This window comes from Sminthopsis crassicaudata, chromosome 2, assembly GCF_048593235.1.
Source record: "Sminthopsis crassicaudata isolate SCR6 chromosome 2, ASM4859323v1, whole genome shotgun sequence".
Lineage (NCBI taxonomy): Eukaryota > Metazoa > Chordata > Mammalia > Dasyuromorphia > Dasyuridae > Sminthopsis > Sminthopsis crassicaudata.
In genome coordinates this window covers 621085753-621101717 of record NC_133618.1, presented here as the reverse complement: position 1 = coordinate 621101717, position 15965 = coordinate 621085753, and the positions used below count along the sequence as shown (strand labels likewise).

The window sequence follows — 15965 nt, the reverse complement described above, 5'->3', positions numbered from 1 at the left end:
CTCCCTGACTTTCCCATTGCTACTGAGTGTACCACCATTGGTCACTTGGCCCGCCATTTTGGTGCCATTTTCAATATCTCTCTTATACTAGTTCCACCTATCCAATCAGCTGCCAACACTTGTTTCTCCTTCACAGCATCCCTGGTATTTGTCCCTATAGCTATAATCATGACTCGAGTACAGGCCCTCATCAACTATCACCTGGTCTATTGCAATAGACTTTTAATTGGTTTCCCTGTTCTAAGTCACTTCCCGCTCTATTCCATCTTCCACTCAGGTGACAAAATGATTTTTTCTCTGACCGTGTCAACTCTGCACTCAATAAACTCTAGTGGCTACCTGTTACCTCCAGGATCAGTCAGAAAGGCTTCTGTCCAGCATTTAAAGCCCTTACAAGTGGGTCCCTTCCTACCTTTCCAATTTTTACTCCTCTTTTCATTATGATCTAACTACACATTCCTGCTCTTTGTCCCTAACCTTCCTCTCTCCCTTTGTGTCTTTGTAATGACTTTCCCCCGTGCTTGGAATGCTCTGATCCCTTCCTTTGGTCTCACCTTCCCTGACTTCCTTCAGGACCCAATTCCAATCTGCCTTCTGTAGGGGGGCCTGGCCAGGCTCTCCAGCTGTTGAATGTCTTCCCCTGAGATGATTTTCAGGATTCTGCATGGATCTTGTATGCACGTGGTTGACACATAGTTTTTTCCCTCAAACTCCTGGAAGGCTTGGACACTGTTTTTGCATTTCCCTGGATCCCCAACACCTGGCACATAATCAGTGCACCATAATGCTCATGGCATGTGTCTTCCAGCTCTTGATTCTATGAATACCTGTAGCCCCTAACTCACCATGTTGTGAAGATTAAATGAGTTAGAGTGTATAAAGTGCTTATAAACCTTAAAGCACTACATAAATGCCAGCTGTTATTAATAATTAGAGTTTATGTTTTTTCTTTATTACTGGCCTGCAGCCTAATTAGGCACACAGCCCAATGTTTTTCCTTTGCCTTTCATAAATTATTCACATCAATAATCATAGCCAGGCTACCTCTAGCCAGGCTATGTGGCCAGGGGCCTCTGTCTCACGGAGAACCTTTAGACCTGATGATACACTGCCAAGTGCTGAGCCTCTGCCAAACTAGCCACCAGAGTGCCAAGGAAGACCTCTCCCCCTAACTGCCTCGGAGGACACGTAGCCTTTGCCTTTTTAGCAAGAGCAGAGCGATTGGAAACGGCGGGCAGCTGTTGCTATCAAGTGCCTTGCAGATGTTCTTCTTGATCAAAGCCAATCAAAGCTTGAGAAAATCCATATAAAGGCTAAGCCAGGGTCAGGCAATTGCTCTGGGACAAGCCTTTATGTGATTTCAAAGTTCCTGGCACATGGTAAGTGATTATTGAAGGTATTATCTATCTACTTTTCCTTATCTTCCTTCTTCTCTCTCCCTGCCTCTTTCCTTTCCTCATTTTTTCCCCTTCCCATTTCCTCTCCCCCCTCATATATTTTAAAGTTGTTGAGTATTTTAAAATTTGAATCTTATAATCTGGTCCTTTCCAACTGTAAACATAAATCTACAAGCCATGGATACTCTCTGGTAACCACTTAAGGTATTTTAAACCCCCCATTTTAAAGATGAGAAAAATGAAGGTCCTAGGGGCTAAATGACTTGCCCAGGGTTACTCATCTAGTGAATTTAAGAAGTTGAATTTAAAGCCAGATCTCTTGACTCCAGGTCTAGTGGTCTTTACACTGCACTGTTCCTCTGTACTAAAACGGGCTAGTCAGTTTGGTGGTTACAGCCAGTAATTCCAAGGTGAGGGATTATATTCCTACAAAGAGCAGTTAGCTTCTCTCTCTTCTGGAGTGCACAGAAGATGCACTAATCCTACCTAGAAATAGAATAATGGGAAGCCATAGTTCTTCAGTGTGATCCAGAATGTCTGGGTTGGGGGGAAGTCTCTGAAACCCTTTCAGAGGGTTTATAAATTCAAAATTAGTTTTTGTTTCTAATATGGTAAAATCTCCATACATATAACCCATATAAACAAAAACTCCTTGAACAGAGCCTCAGTAATTTTTAATAGTAAAAAGATCCTGAGAAGAAAATTTTGAGAATCACGGGCCATTATCTCCAGCCAGTGACAACTTCATCATTACAACTTTCTTTTTTTTTTTTTTGCTTTTTAAAGTGTTTGAGTGTCCAGGAATCTCCTAATAAAACAGATATTCCCCCTGATGATGATGGGAATGATGGGGATGACTTGAGTTAAGCCTTCCTTACTCCTTCCTTGAAGTGACAAAACATGGGACTGTGCAGGAAGGTGCTGTCCCCAATCCGCCTTCACATGTCTTCTACATACTAGCAAAGCATGGGAGTCCAACACTGTGCCAGCAATTTTCATTCAAATTGGTCTCAAGGGACTGTTTGGTTTTTTTTTTCCTGAGGCAATTGAGGTTTAGTGACTTGCTCAGAATCACACATTTAGGAAGTATTAAATGTCTGAGGCCAGATTTGAACTTGGATTCTCCTGACTTCAGGGATGGTATTCTATCCACTGAGCCACCGAGCTGCCCTTTTAAGGGACTGTTTAATTCTTCCCAATCTATTAGTTGGTGAGCTCTTTGGTGGTAAAGACCATCTTTTGCTTCCTTTTGTATCCCTAATCAAGCCTGGCATGTAGCAGGTACTAATGCTGATTGATTGATGCCTACCTTAAGTCATTGCAAGTTTATAAAATTAGGTAGGAGTGAGTTGGCTGACTCCTGAAAGTAAAGCTGTGGAGGAATGGGATATGGGTAGATGCCCAGATACGAAGGAAGAGATGCTAGGGATGGGGAGAAGAACATAATGTGGAGTCCAGTAGAGCCAAGGACAAACTTCATGGTCTTCTCACACCTTCAAAATGTATACCCACCTGTCTTGATCATGAGGAAAGGGGTTCTGATTCCAAGAATGAGAGCAGTCAGTGCATCTGATCTCACCAATAAGCTCCCACCAGTTCAATTAAATCCAGTAAACATTTATTCAACGAACAATTAATGAGTCGAGAAGAGTGCCTAAGACACCCAAAATTTAGTTAAGTCGCTCTCGTGAAGGTTAGAATTGGGGAAGGATTTATGGTACGTTGCAACAGAATTCCACTCGGATTTCTCATTATTCTGCGTAGATCACCCTGAGTTTTCCAAGGCTATGTCAACAGGACACAAACTCCATTAGCTTTTACATGCTGGAAATGGGGCTCATTTATGAATCAGCTGTGTGTTCAGTCATACTACTGGCTTATTAAAGATCAAGATCAATATTAAATTAGAAGAAAGAATAAAAAGAAGATATGGAATGTAAATAAAATAGCTCTAATATGACACTTAAATAAGTTATTGACACTAAAAAATGGGAAATGGATAATGAAACGGACAGCCATATAGGTCAGGGGTGTCAAACACACCACCCCATTGGACTACATGCTTCTCACTCCCAAATGTGACCCAAACTAGATTAAAATGTAATTGGGAAATATTCAACAAATAAAAACACAATAAAACATAGATAATATTAAATTATAAAACTAAATCGATATGTAGTCTTCAGGGATCCTTATTTATGGATTAGTGGCCTCCATTTCTATTCGAGTTTAATAAGAATGATGTAGGCTATCATTATTTCTTATGGAAATTTTAGCTTAGTAAGGCAATTACCAGAAGGAGATGAGAAATGCCAAGAAATTGCCTTAACCAGAAGGCCCTTGTTCTTCTTGCCACGCAGAGGGCTGTGGCAGCTGAGGGCAAGAACAGTGTGGAATATAAATCCCTTGCAAAATCTTCTGTGGGAGGATGGTAAAAACTTATAAGCAGTGTGACCCATAAAGTGGTGAGTAGAGAAGGGGAAAATGGATTTATACAAAGCTTCCCAACGAGGACACATGAAGCGAGATCATCCTGAAACATTTAAAGGTGAACAAGGGAAAAGAAGACAATAAATAAATGAAAAAAAAAACAAAACAAAATCTCTCAAGATTTTACAATAAATTATTTTCTCCATCAATGATTGTGGAGCCATCCCTTTGGATTTTCCCTTAATCATCCCTATTGTTCACAAGGAACTGGGGATGGAAGTAGAGAAACAAAGACGGGATGTACTATAGGGACAGACCATATGGGGATAGAACATATTTACAGGAGGGCTATATCGGAGGTGATATTATTTCTCTCTCTCTTTTTTTAAAAAAAGCTATTTTTAAAACATATACATAGATAATTTTCAACATTCACCCTTGCAAAACCTTGTGATCCAATTTTTTTCTCCTTTCCCCCCCAATCCTTCCCCTACATGGCAAGTAATCTAATATCTGTAAACATGTGCAGTTCTGGTATAAATATACATATTCTTCTATGTATTTCCACAATTATGATGGACAAGAAAAATCAGATAAAAAAATTAGAAAACAAAATGCGAGTAAACAACAAAAAAGTAAAAATACTACTTTGTGATCCACATTCAGTCCCCACAAGCCTTCTCTCTGGGTGCAGATGGCTCTCTCCATCACAAGACCATTGGAACTGGCCTGAATTACCTTGTTATTGAAAAGAACCACGTCAGAATTGATCATCATATAATCTTGTTGCTGCATACAATGTTCTCTTGGTTCTAACATCAGTTCACATAAGTCTCTCCAAGCTTCTCTGAATTTATCCTGCTGGTCTGAGGCAAAGAGATTAAATAGCATGTCCAGGGTCATACACTATCCACGTGTCAGAGCATGACAGATGAATGTCTTTTATTTCTAATTAAAATTGATCTGCATAAAGTGCTGGTCTGACCAGGTAACCCACTCTAGTCGCTAAACTCCAGTGGCTCTCTATTACCCTCGGGGTCAGATTAAAAAAAAACACCTTTTTTCAGATGATTAAATCTTTTATATTCTGGGTCTTCCATACCTTTCTAGTCTTCTTACATCTTCCTCCCTCCTTCCCATTCTCCTCCCTACTTTGTGATCCAGCTTATGCAGGACTCTCTGCTGTTGCTCCTATAAGACTTTCCACCTCCTGACTCCCAGTATTTGCACTGGTTGTCCCTCATGTCTGGAACCTCTTCCTTCCCTATTTGAGCCACTGGTTTCTCTGATTTCCTTCAAGTCACAGGCAAAATTCTGTTTTCTTCAAGAGGCCTTAATTTTCGTGCCTTTCTTCCGAGATCATCTCCAATTTATCTTTTGTGTATCTTACTGTATGTGCTTGTTTGTCATCTTCCCCCGTAGGACCATGAGTCCTTGAGAGTGGGACACTAATTTTTTAAAAAACCTTTCTTTGTATCCCCAGCACTGAGCATAGGACCGACCCATGATACACTTAACATGTGTTTGTTGACAAATTCCACAGGGTTAATTGACAAAAAAACACCAATGGTACACCCCAAAAAGATAAGGATTATCTGCACTACTCCTGGCCACTCAAATCTCAACTGTGTATCCTGCTTGAAAGGTAGGACAACCCACAAGGTATTCTGAGGCAATCTCAGCCCTGTCTGAAACACATCCCACACCTGAGCCACAGCAATGGTAGGGAGTAATTCCTTAGAGACTTCTTAATATAAACCAATCTACTCCAGATGCTTTTAAGAACACATTGATTATGAGCAAGCTAGATAAGATTACACATAGGAGTTGGTAGCGCTCCTTTAGGATCATGGGGTTGTGTACATGTTATGGGGGAAATGCTCCTGATCTGTCTGAGTTACATCAATAAACCTAACATTTAAAAATACACACACACACACACACACACACACACACATATATATAATGAATACATTATTACTACTAAAAAAAACATGATCAAGAGGACATCAACAGCTATCTATCTATATGCTGACATTTTCTTCCCTACCAAATCTTTCTGAGAATAATTTCTATGTGCATCAAGGGAATATTTGAAAACAAGAGCAGGAAACAGACAGACTTTTGCAAATGGTAGTCTGTAGCAGACCACATTTTTATAGTCATAAAATTGACTAAAAGGCACAGAGAATACAAGGTCCCACTGCATCTATTGTTTTCCAGCTCACTTTCTCTCTCTCTTTCTATATATATATATATTTAAAAGCACTTGATTTGGTGGAGCAAAATACAGCTGTAAAGGTTCCCCTCTGACAAGACATCTCTCATACATAAGTCAAGTACCATAAAATATTTCCTGAAAAATGCAATAGCAGAGAAAACTTGACTCTTTGATCCTCTGATTATTAATACCAAGTGTATAAAACAAGCATAAAACAGGGAGGTACTTGCTGGCCAACGGGTCTTTTTTGCTTTCAGAGAGGATGTTTAGCTCAGAGTTCAAATAAAAGGAGGGTTCTGTATAGTTGATGGAATCTTCCAGATGCTCTTATCTGTGAATGACATTGTGCTGACTGCTTTAAGGCCTGGAATATTTCAGAGCCTCTTCAGTGAGAACCATAATCACTCATTCAACTTTGGCCTGACAGTCACACAGGGAAAAACAAGTGGAGAAAGAATTCCTCTTATGGCGATCATGATGGACAGGTGAAAGGGTCGGTAGCTCGTAGATAGGACAGATTGCAGTTTGAAAAAGGAGCCTGCTTTTCGCCACACCAAGAATCCCCATAAAACCTAAATCTGTCTTTTCAGCACCAATATTCTGGGGATGTTATCTGGGAATGATGGCGTACTGTTGTCGGAATAACAGGTCATGTAACGGGCAACAGAGTCACTGGGAGGGGATAAAAAGGTGACTGGCGTCTCCAAAAGTCTTTTTTTAAAGAGGAAAATAACAGGGGAGATTTTATCAGAAAAGTATGATGGGAAAAGAAGAGGGGGATAGGAGGTGGTATGATATGGTGAAGAGGGCAGAGAATTTTGAGTTCATATCCCTCTTCCCAAACTTGATAGCTATCTGAACCTGGAGAGGTACTTTCTGTGACTTGGTTTCCACATTTGTAAAATTAGTTGGACTCTGGTCTCTGAGCTCCCTTGTATCTCTAAATCTGTGATCCCACGTAGGAAGTGAGAAACAACAAATGCTTCCATTTTGGTATCCACGCAATGTGAGATGATGTACTACCTACATTATAGTATATCTGATCTTGGACACTTATTAGTCAGTCAAGTCATTTAACCCCTCCTTTGAATAAAAAGGGGGAAATACCCCTAGGAATGTTATAAAGATCAAATGAGGCAATATTTGTAAAACAGTTTGCCAACCCTAAAGCACTAAGCAAATGCTGTTATTATTATTACTATTGTTAATATTCCCAGAGTTAGCACTCAGTGTGTTGGGTAGACCTTTTGAGAGGATTTATTCAGAAAGGGTTGCACAGGGTAGAACATGTCCAGGTTGAAGAAGATCCCATATTCCATTAAAGTATAAGGCACCTCAGTGGCCATCCCATGACAATCTTTCAAGAAGCTTGGGAGGATTGCCACAGGTCACATATACGTAATGTCGGGGGTGAGATTGAAGCCCGTTTCTATGCCCCCCCAAACTAGTGCTCTTTCTACCATCCCAAACCACTTGCCCATCCCGCTTTTGGACAGCTCTAACTGTGAAGGTTTCTCTTACATGGAAACAACACTCCATGCTTGCAGTTTGCACCCCATACTCCTAGTTGGGTCAGTGAGGTCAAGCAGGACTAACTTAATTTCTCCTCTAAATGGCAATTCTTTAAATTACACCTCCTCTAAACTTTTCTCCATGCTAAGCCTCCAACTGACCCTTCTTTAAGATGGATTTGTACCTTCTCACGTTTTGGGTGGTCTCTTCTTTGTCAATATCCTGCCTAAAATAGGGTGTCCCAAAGTAAACACCCTGCTCCAGATGTGTTCTGGCCAAGGCAGAGTGCAGAGGGTTATCTCCTGATGCAGCCCGAGATCCCAGAGCTTTGGAAGCCATCATTTCACAGCTGATTCATCCTGAGTTTTCAATCCCTTAAAGCTCCGACTCCACACAAACTTTTATGAAGCCCTCATGCCCTCATCCTGTACATGTACAATCTACAGAGGAGTTTATTTTTTAAATCTCTATTCAATTTAGAGTGGCAGTGTGGTGCAGTGGATTGAGTGGATTCTTGCTTTACTTTTTGTTCCTTCTTACTTCCATTTATTACCGTTCATGTATGCATATTATAGATGTGTGTGTATATGTGTATGGATGTGCGTGTAGTAGGGATAGGGGTGTAGTGGGGGATGGGAGTGGGACGATATATATATATATATATATATATATATATATATATATATATATATATATATATAGTGGGGGATGGGAGTAGTGGGAAGATGTGTATGTAGTGGGGGGTTGTGGGGGTGTTAGAGACAGTGACCATTAACCCTTGTTTTGTGCTTCATGCTTTCTCCAGTGATAGAGACTGGGGAAAGTGTGTCTGGAATAAAGTGGTAGACGCATCCATTACCACTTCCCAGCAGGAGAATAATGAGGTGCCAGGGAAGGTGCTTTTCCCCGGGGCGGGGGGGAGGGGGAAGTTACAGACCTGGTGATGCTGCTTGTGTTAGAATTCCTTAGCCTGAGGTAGGAAAAGTAAAGAATAAGGAGAGTTTAGAAGCCCAGAATCACAGATATTCCTGCCAGACTAATGTTGTTAGTGAAACAAAGTCAAGGGTGAAGGGAGGACTTGCTTCCCGGGTTAGCGGGCGTCTTTTAGGATTTATCCTTCCATGGCACCCTCCTGGGTCCCTCATTCAGCATCTAACTTATTTTTTATTTCACCTCTAAAGTATTCTTATTAGAGGCTTCCAGGTTGCTCCATAGAGCAGAGAGCTGGGCTTATGTATGATATGTGTGTATACAGTCGGACTTGAATTCAAATTCAGCCTCAGATATTTACTTGCTATAAGAGAGACCCTGGGAAAATCACTTAACTTCTGTCTGTATTAATTTCCTCAACTTCCAGTGGGGTTCATCATGGCCCCTCTCTCCCGAGGCTGTTGTGGAGATCAAAGGAGGTGATGTTAGTAAAGCACTTAGCACAGTGTCCGGCACTAAATGGAAGACATTGTGTGCCTACTGGGTGTCGGGCACTGGATTTTGGAACACAAAAGCAAACACAGGAGTTCTTGCCCTCAAGGAAATGACTTTCTAAGGGGAGAACACGGTACCAAGTGGAGTTTGAAAGGGAGGGGCTTGGTGGTGGTTGGGAATGGAGGGGCAGTAATGGCTTCTTTCTAAGAAGATATGGCAGAAACCAACCTGTGAGACCCCAAAGCCTCTAGAGTCAGTCCGGGTTTCAGTGGGGATGAGAACGAGGAGGAGAACTGGCACCACAGTTTGGAAATGGTTTTCCTTTTACTTGTCCGATTCTTCCTTTTTTGTCCGCTTTGCTCAGTCATCATTCATCTCTTTAGATGTCCACTGAATCCTAGGATCGTTGCGCTAGAATGTCAAGAAATATCAGATGCATCTTAGAATTCCATACGGCAGGAATTACTCTGTCTTGAAACTTAGACTCTGTGCTTGTCTGTCCTTTCTCCTCCTCTTCCTCTTCTTCCTCCCCTTCTTCCTCTCCCCTAGTTCCCCCAGTTGTCCCCCTCAGTTGTCCCCCTAGTTGCCCCCTCCTTCTTCCCCCCAGTTCTCCTCCCCCCAGACCCCCTCCTCCTTCTTTTGGCTCAAGTATCTTCTCCCTATGGATGATTCCTTTCCTAATCTCATTCCTGGACTCCAGTCCTGCATAGCCAGCTGGTGCTGGATATCTCCTCTTCAGTGTCCCATACGCCTCTTAAACTTCACACATTCAAGACAGAACTCTCTTCCCCAAACTTCCCTATTCCTTTTAAAGACATCCCCATCCTCCAAGCTTCCTGGGTTCACAATCTTAGTGTCATTCATAACTGTTCCTTTTCCCTGTCTAAAATCCAATCAGTGGCCAAGCAATGCTGAGTTTTATCTCCATTTCTGTCCCCCTCCTATACCTTGATCCAGGTCATTGCCTTGCCTCACCTGGACTGTTGGAATGGCCGCCTATGTGGTCTCCCTGCTAATGTCTCTCCTTTTGTTAAAAAAATCCATCCTTCAGGTGCTAAAATCACCTCCCGAAAGAATAGACTTGACTTTATTAATTTCTCAAAAACCTTCCTTTGAGACTTCCCATTGCTTCAGGGAGATAACATCTAAACCCTCTAGCCGGACACTTAAAATTTGTGCCATTGTGATTCCTCCCTACCTGAAAAGTACTTTTTCCTCATCCCTGTTTTTTTTAGAATTCTTGTCTTCTAGGCTTAGCTTGTAACTTCCTCCAGAAGTCTTCCCTGATCTCTCCTAGTTGTTCTTGCTGTCTTCCTCCTTAATTTCTCTTATGCTACACTTATTTGTGTAAATGTTGTATCCCTCCAAGAAAATGTAAGCTCCTTGAGGTCAGGGACTGTTATGTTTATTTGTATCTTTGAACCTAGTACTATGTTCCTATTTTATTCATTATTAATAAATGTACATATTTGTATGTATTATATACCATGTGTTATAATACATTGTAATATAATAAATATTAATGAATAAACTTAATAAATGAATGTCGAGTTGAATTGCTGAAGAACAATATTAAAAAAAAACTGGAAAGATCAGTCTAAGTCAGATCATAGAGATCCTTAATCTCCAGGATGAGGAGTTTGTACCATAGCCTAAAATCATGTCTCTCAAACTTGGTTTTGCTCATGGCACCGTATTATTCTTTATTGTGATGATTCAAGACACGATATAGGAAAATCTAGAGACTTGTCACTCTGGGCTCCAATATCTTCCTCTATAATGAATAGGTTGGATGAAATGACCTCTGAAATCTTGTCACTTTTCTATGATTCTGCGGCTCTCACAGGCACATGCGATTATTAGTGTAAATCGCAGACAATTTAAGGCAAGACTAAAAGAAAGCCATGTGTGCAGTGGTTGCCCCTTGGGAACTAGGGTCCTAGAACTAAAAGGGGGACGTTGGAGAGCTTTGATCAGAGGACAGACCTTCCCAGATCAAGGGGCAGTGGAAATAAGTCTGGCGAAAGGGTGGAGGATGGATCAGAGTGGAGGTGAACGGGCTTGTTAGGAAGCTGCTGCAACAGTCTGGGCAGGTAGTAATGAAACCTGTGCTAAAGTGTCGGCAGTGGGAATAGAGATGAAGGGACAGATGGGAGCAATATGATATTATGGAGGGTGAATTGACAGGGAAATGCTTGGATGTGGGAGGTGAAGAAGAGGGAAACATCAGGGAAAACCTGAAGATCTGGCGCCTGGAGGAGGGGAGGAAACTGATAACGCTGACAGAAAGAATGAAGTTTGAATGGGGAATAGGATTATAATAAAATAACATCTCATTTAGAATCATGGTTCCGAAGCTGAAAGATTGCAAAGGCTTTGTTTTATAGACTGGGGAAACTGAGTCCCAGGCAGGTGGAGTGAATTGCCAAGTCTATACAGGTAGAAAGAAAGTCATAATATAAAGCTGCTGTTTCTACCTCCAGAGTCAGTTCTTTCTACTACGTGATGATGAATGTCAGTCCCAGCAAGGGAACCCGTCTCCTTCCTTGATAATCGAGGGTACTTTCTTTCAATCATTAAAATTAAACTTGTTTATTAGGGCTACCAGGAACGGCTCTCCACAGCTTTGAGTCCAAGACATCCTTGACCCAAGGAGTTCCCCACCTCTCAGGGAAGAGGCAGGAGCAAGGCTTCGTTGAAGGTCCAGAGGAAGTCTCACTGACTCTCTGTGACCTAATGAGCGGACCAACAATGCACTGGGCCGTTTCAACAGGGAGCGAGCTCCCCACGATTAAAGGTCTTGCAGTGAGGAATGCCATATATAGATCTGGAATTCTTCACTTTTTTTTTTTTTTTTCTGATGGACTCCTCTGGGAATCTGACAAAGCTTGTGAAGTAATTAAAGAAAATGCTAAATTTTATTTTGTTAGGGAGAGCCACAAAAATAAAAACAAAGCATTTCTTTCTAACACAAGTTAATGGATTCCCTGAAAAATCTCCTTATTTGGTTTATGGACACAGGGAAGGAAAGTTATGTGTTAGACGGATAATCCAATTAAGACACGAAACTTCCAAGACTCTATCCTTGTCTCTTGTGCACAAATCCATTTCTGACCTGGCGGTCTCCTGCTCAGATTTCTAAGAGACTCTGGTCCGTGGGCCACCTTTCAGAGGGAGAAGGGAGGGTAACTATTGTTCAGCTCCATTGAAATGCTCGGGTCAGCCCCAGTGCAGAGTGACTGGTCAGAGCGGGAGTTCTGGTGCTGGCCGGTGGTCGGTGACTTTCTAGGGGTGACAGATGTTCTGTCACGGCCCAGGGGACACAAGAAACTTCTAGGTTTTCAGGTTGGGTGGGGATGCTCTTATCAATCTCATGCTTAATTGCCTAGTGGCAGGAGGTATGTTACTCCCCCTCCCCTTCTCCATTTCTAGTCCTCCCTCTAGGGAGCTCAGTTAGAGGTAAACGCTTTGGCCCCATGTGTGAAGCTTAGATTTCTCAAGAGTGTATGCTCCCCAACTCCTTTGTCTCCCTGGCCACCTCGGCCTGCCCTAGCACTGGCTCCGACATTCCTATGGGAGGGTCCGCAAATAAGCAAGAAAACGGGCCCACATGGTCGCCAACCAGTACCTGAAATGGAATTCAGCATTCCTGAAAATGGGCACTTGGGCCCTGCTTAAATACCTTCAATGACGAGGAAATCATTGCCTCCTAAGAGAGCTCATTCCCCGTTGGGGTCAGTTAGGCAACTTGCCTATAGTCACACCGTAAGTATCAGAGAGAGGATTTGAACTTGGGCCTTTAACTAGACCTAGCACTCTATTCACTTTGCTATAATACCTCTTAAAGTTATCATTGGTCGGAATACAGGCTGCAGTGCTTTCCTTCTTTGCTTCTCCAAAGCACAGCATGGATATGACCTGAGGGTAATATTGTCAACTTTCAGGGTGCAGAAGTATAAACTTGATGTTCTTATACCCGTCATCTGATCTTCATTAGCTGACCCAGGTCATATATATTATGTGTGTGTGTGTGTGTGTGTGTGTGTGTGTGTGTGTGTGTATATATGTATATATATATATATATATACATGTATATATATACACACACACACACACATATATATGTATATGTATGCATATATATATATATATATATGATGTAGAAAAAGTTCAAAAGACAGAGTCTTTAGCATACAAGTGTTATTGACTACTTTTATTAATTATTTTCTAATTAATTTTAATTAATTAACTTAATTTTAATTAATTAACTTTTATTAATTATTTTCTAATAATAATTGATAAAATGACCCAGGAACTAAGTCTTTTGAAGTTTTTAAACAAAACACATATATTATGTATTCTTTATTCCTCCCTCTCTCTCTCTCGGTATGGATGTATATATACAAACACACACGCATTTATATATAGAAACCAGGTCACATATAAATAAAACATACATAAACATGCATACATACACATATAAATAATCCAGGCCACATATACATAAAATATGAGTACATATACATATACACACAGATTGTTTTCCTTTTGACGAGATCTTATTTTAGGGGTGTGGGCTTTCTTTGGGGGTACCCCATATTTAGACTAATATGACTCATCAATAAGACAGCCACCCCATTAGGAACAAAGCCGTCTTTTCTTTTGTCTGCTTGCTTTTACAAGCGAGAGGGTCCCCAACCTGCCGCTAGGGCCGGCCTAGGGGATGCTCTGCTAAGAGCTTTGTTGGTCGCAAGATGAAGGCCCGACATGCAGGTATAATCAGAGGCCTGTGTTGCTTTATTGAGCCCTGCTGACCTCCATGCTCCCCAGCACAGAGATGTGGGCCTTTTAGATTGATGAGGGATGAAACAGCGGAGAGCGAGCGAGAAGCTGCGCCTCTGGTGAGTAGCCATTTTTTATCGCCTCTCCTTCCCGCTTTCTTCCCACAGGCCCCCTCTTAGCTCAGATGCCCTCTGGCCCTCTGGCAGCTATCTCCTCTGTTCAGAAAGAGACAGAACCGATTCCCAAGGTGGCGGAATGGACTTTGAAGCATCGGGCTGTGGAAGCAGCTTTGCTCCAGTCATTTCTGGTCCCTACCTGGATAATATTTCATTCTGTTCTTTGAAAATAGCTTCTGGATGAAAAGGGGGCCTGGAGCAAGCAGAAGGGGAAATGAAGGAGCTTGCTGACCCAGTAGCACCTCTCTTTGATCCTCAGCCTATTTCCAGCCCTTCTGGTTTGAGAACAGCACTGCCTCATATTAATACAGGGATCTAAAAAACAAAATCCCAAATATGGGTTGATCCCATTAGTCAGCACAATGTAGCTCCCACTCCTCCACTAACGGGTAGCTTATGTTCCTTCCACAAATGTGAAAACCGAGGCACACAGAAATGAACTGACTTAAAATCAAAGAATCAGAATGGATCTTATTGGTCCCCGTTTTCACAGCCAGAGCAAGAACCCCACCTACCCCATTCCCAAGTACACGAATACTTCTGGGGATGGGGAGCTCATTACCTATTGAAACAGCCTGTTGTAGGGTTGGACCGTCTGAATTCTTGAAACACTTATGCAGGTCATAGGGCAAGTCACCGAGACACAGGACTCTGGTAGCCTGGTGTCTTAGAAAGGTCAATTGGTGATAATTAGGAGACTTCTACTCCTGGATTTGCTACCCATTAACTGTGTTGATCTTGAACAAATCATTTCCTTCACCTCTCTAGAGCTCAATTTCCTCTTGAGGGACTTGGTCCATATTATCTCTCAGGTTTGTTCCAGTTCTAAAGATGCTGGAATTATCTTTTGAATGAAAGAATGAGAGAGCATTTATTAGGTATTTATTATGCGTTTATTTGCTATATCAAAAGAACTGTGTTGACTCTCTGGAGATCCAAATAGAGAAGCAAGTCAGTGCCTCCTGTCAGGGAGCTCACAATCCTGGGGGGAACAAAATTTACAAGAGATTTCAGCTGTAAGCCCTGGCCTGCAGGGTGCAGTAACAAAGCAGGTGGCAGTGCCTCTTCTTTAAGGTCATTCCCATCGATAGGGTCAAGAATATTGATGCTAGGAATGATCTTTTCTGGGAGTTCAGTAACTGGGGTTGAGTTGTGAGATCTGGATTCAAAATCTTGCTGCACCCCTCCCTGCCTTCTTGCTGTGTGATCTTTGCCAAGATGCTTTCTGTCTCTGGGTATCAGCATCCATCTGTCCAATCAATTGCTTCCCCTCCCCTTTCCTAGTCCCACTTATCCTCTTGAGGATGTGGGAATTAAAAAGAAAACATCTCTGAATCCCTTTGAACTCTATGGATGAAGGTGTTATCTACGTCTAAGACATCATTATTAAAAGACAATTCTTTTGAAAATGGAAATTGCGGAATCACACTTCCTCCCAATTATGATGGGAATTAATGAGGAATTTGCTCAATGCTGAAGACTTCGAATTGATCCTTCCAGGTGTCCAAAGGAAATTCACATTTACACTTCCTTCAGAAATCGCTTTGTAAAATGCAGGGGGTAGCACTTCATTTCCCAGAGATCACAAGATAGCCACGCTCTTCCTGGGATGAGAGATGCTCCCAAGTATTAGTTGACTCTCTGTTAGCCCTCCGGCTAATTAGAAACGTGAATCTAATTTCACGGATTTCAACCCCTGTCAATTTATTTTGTGTATGCTGGTAATGACGCTGCTTATTTGATTCTCAGGAATAAAATAAGAGAAGAGAGAGAGAGCCACAAATGAGAACCAATGAAAAAGAGCGTCTTCACTTTTCTTACACTCTTCTCAACTGGTCCCTTTAATTGAGGAAATAACATATGATTTAATATACATTAAAATATCATCATTATAACATTAACCCAGTCTACTGAGAAAAAGAGATCTTTAAGAAGGATTACCCAACTAAAGACGGACCACTTTCCACTAACCTGTTGGGGGTCATGGACCACAAGGCAAAAGTGGCACCCAAACTCCCTCTT

The 15965-nt window shown here is 41.7% G+C and overlaps 2 long non-coding RNA genes across 2 annotated transcripts in view; one reads left to right on the top strand and one right to left on the bottom strand.

Moving 5' to 3' along the window:
* Positions 1-1345: 1345 nt before the first annotated feature.
* The window catches only part of LOC141553777 (uncharacterized), a 45464-nt gene continuing 30844 nt past the window's right edge, over positions 1346-15965 (top strand). Inside the window, exon 1 of the long non-coding RNA XR_012485639.1 lies at positions 1346-1379. This is a non-coding gene — a long non-coding RNA (uncharacterized LOC141553777). The remainder of the gene's footprint in view (positions 1380-15965) is intronic.
* The window catches only part of LOC141553778 (uncharacterized), a 46446-nt gene continuing 39371 nt past the window's right edge, over positions 8891-15965 (bottom strand). The window contains exons 2-3 of the long non-coding RNA XR_012485640.1: positions 9214-9396; positions 8891-8948 (exon numbers count right to left, since the gene is read on the bottom strand). This is a non-coding gene — a long non-coding RNA (uncharacterized LOC141553778). The remainder of the gene's footprint in view (positions 8949-9213; positions 9397-15965) is intronic.